At 49.0% G+C, this 2500-nt stretch overlaps 5 non-coding genes across 5 annotated transcripts; 3 read left to right on the top strand and 2 right to left on the bottom strand.

Annotated features, from left to right (window-relative positions):
- Positions 1 to 236: 236 nt before the first annotated feature.
- Positions 237 to 308, top strand: TRNAW-CCA (transfer RNA tryptophan (anticodon CCA)). Its single transcript has one exon. It is a non-coding gene; the product is annotated as a tRNA-Trp (tRNA).
- A 71-nt stretch (positions 309 to 379) lies between these two features.
- TRNAG-GCC (transfer RNA glycine (anticodon GCC)) lies at positions 380 to 450 on the bottom strand. Its single transcript has one exon. It is a non-coding gene; the product is annotated as a tRNA-Gly (tRNA).
- Positions 451 to 1595: 1145 nt separating this feature from the next.
- On the top strand, positions 1596 to 1669 carry TRNAN-GUU (transfer RNA asparagine (anticodon GUU)). Its single transcript has one exon. It is a non-coding gene; the product is annotated as a tRNA-Asn (tRNA).
- A 243-nt stretch (positions 1670 to 1912) lies between these two features.
- On the top strand, positions 1913 to 1984 carry TRNAW-CCA (transfer RNA tryptophan (anticodon CCA)). The gene has a single exon. It is a non-coding gene; the product is annotated as a tRNA-Trp (tRNA).
- A 71-nt stretch (positions 1985 to 2055) lies between these two features.
- TRNAG-GCC (transfer RNA glycine (anticodon GCC)) lies at positions 2056 to 2126 on the bottom strand. Its single transcript has one exon. It is a non-coding gene; the product is annotated as a tRNA-Gly (tRNA).
- Between the last annotated feature and the right edge of the window lie 374 nt (positions 2127 to 2500).

The raw sequence follows: 2500 nt of genomic DNA, 5'->3' as shown, positions 1-2500 counted from the left end.
TTGCATGCATGAAGCACTTTAATAAATCATAGTAATGTGCCTTTGGTCTAGAGCTCCTGCGTGAGACCCTTTCCCTGAACATTTCAATCCTCTGCGTTCTCTCTGCACCTGCACTCAATTTCATCAATAGGATGGAAAACAAAAAGCCAAACCTTGTATTACAACCCTAGGCATATAAGGAGGTGGGCAAAAATGAAAAGGCTCACAACATTTGCTGATGTGACTCCAAAAGCAAGGACCTCGTGGCGCAACGGTAGCGCGTCTGACTCCAGATCAGAAGGTTGCGTGTTCAAATCACGTTGGGGTCACTGTTTCCCATTTTATGCCCCACTGAGTTCCCATATTTGATTTAGAAAGCAAAGTCAAAAGAACACAGCCTTGCATTGGCCGGGAATCGAACCCGGGGCTCCCGCGTGGCAGGCGAGAATTCTACCACTGAACCACCAATGCTTCACATGTGTAGCTTAGAGACAGAGCTCTGTCCAAGACAGTGATGAGGCGCACGCACTCAAATTGCACACCTATGAACAAAGTGTGTGCAACAGACATTGGAATGCCAACGTTTCACATGATGGCAAGAATCAGATGCAGGAGACTATAAGTATGAATGTTTTTGCATTTGCTGAGGTCACTGGCTTGGGACTAGTGTTGTGGTTATCAGGGCATGATGGCAGGCTGCTCCCGACAGAAGTGGCTCATAGAAGGCAGCCTCCAGATCACCAGCACTATTGTGTTTCAGATCATGTCACTGAACTCTCCTCCTTAAAAATCCTTCCCACTGTCTTTGCCAAATTCCCTGTCCTCCCCGAAATGCTGGGGTGAAACGGGCAGAGTTCTGAGCCCTGCGTCCCTTTATGCGTCCCTACAGCCCTGGTCGGGCACAGCCCTGGTCGGGCTTAGACCACTGGGGCCTCTGGAGAGCAAGACCTCCAGAAGCCTATGGTCAGGCCTATTGCACAGGCCTTTTGTGCCTGGCCATTCCGGGATTGTTGTGTTTCAAGGCCCAGCCATCAATACTAATGTGATGGCTTTCCCTGAGAACCCTCATGTCCCTGTCCTCCCAAGAGCCCGAGCTTTTATGTAAAATAAGGAGTGCACCTTGGGCCTTCCCCTTTGCGCTCTCTGCCCCCTCTCTTTCTCCAAAGCTGAGCTCTGCAGGTAAATGTATCTATCTGAGTGAGGGGCTAGGGAGGGCCTTGCCCAGCAGTCTTACAAAGCAAGAGTTCAGAGAAAGCACCTGCTCTGGGAAGGAGACTCCGCTCACAGAGAAGACAAGTCTAACATGCCACAGTGAAGATTGGATGGGCAAGACACACGCCTGACAGGCTGGTAGAACACCACCAGAGGAGCAGATAGCTACGCTAAGAAGGCCACAGAAAAGTCATTCATGTATCTCATACACTGGGACTGGTTGTAATACTGGCCCTAACACCATTAGACAGTAGTCTGCGCATCATAACACCCAACAGTGACAAGACACTAAGCAAATGGCAAATGCTGCGTAGGATAAAGACGCCTTATATAACACAAGCTCAAGGCAGGCGCGCACACATAAAGATATATGTTGAGTCTCAGGAGATGTGCTTTTGTCACTAGTCTCTGTGGCGCAATCGGTTAGCGCGTTCGGCTGTTAACCGAAAGGTTGGTGGTTCAAGCCCACCCAGGGACGTTTCCTTTTGCATGCATGAAGCACTTTAATAAATCATAGTAATGTGCCTTTGGTCTAGAGCTCCTGCGTGAGACCCTTTCCCTGAACATTTCAATCCTCTGCGTTCTCTCTGCACCTGCACTCAATTTCATCAATAGGATGGAAAACAAAAAGCCAAACCTTGTAATACAACCCTAGGCACATAAGGAGGTGGGCAAAAATGAAAAGGCTCACAACATTTGCTGATGTGACTCCAAAAGCAAGGACCTCGTGGCGCAACGGTAGCGCGTCTGACTCCAGATCAGAAGGTTGCGTGTTCAAATCACGTCGGGGTCACTGTTTCCCATTTTATGCCCCACTGAGTTCCCATATTTGATTTAGAAAGCAAAGTCAAAAGAACACAGCCTTGCATTGGCCGGGAATCGAACCCGGGCCTCCCGCGTGGCAGGCGAGAATTCTACCACTGAACCACCAATGCTTCACATGTGTAGCTTAGAGACAGAGCTCTGTCCAAGACAGTGATGAGGCGCACGCACTCAAATTGCACACCTATGAACAAAGTGTGTGCAACAGACATTGGAATGCCAACGTTTCACATGATGGCAAGAATCAGATGCAGGAGACTATAAGTATGAATGTTTTTGCATTTGCTGAGGTCACTGGCTTGGGACTAGTGTTGTGGTTATCAGGGCATGATGGCAGGCTGCTCCCGACAGAAGTGGCTCATAGAAGGCAGCCTCCAGATCACCAGCACTATTGTGTTTCAGATCATCTCACTGAACTCTCCTCCTTAAAAATCCTTCCCACTGTCTTTGCCAAATTCCCTGTCCTCCCCGAAATTGCTGGGGTGAA

Source organism: Triturus cristatus, chromosome 4_2 (assembly GCF_964204655.1).
Source record: "Triturus cristatus chromosome 4_2, aTriCri1.1, whole genome shotgun sequence".
Lineage (NCBI taxonomy): Eukaryota > Metazoa > Chordata > Amphibia > Caudata > Salamandridae > Triturus > Triturus cristatus.
The sequence above is the reverse complement of the archived record's forward strand: the minus strand, read 5'-3'. Positions and strand labels throughout refer to the sequence as shown.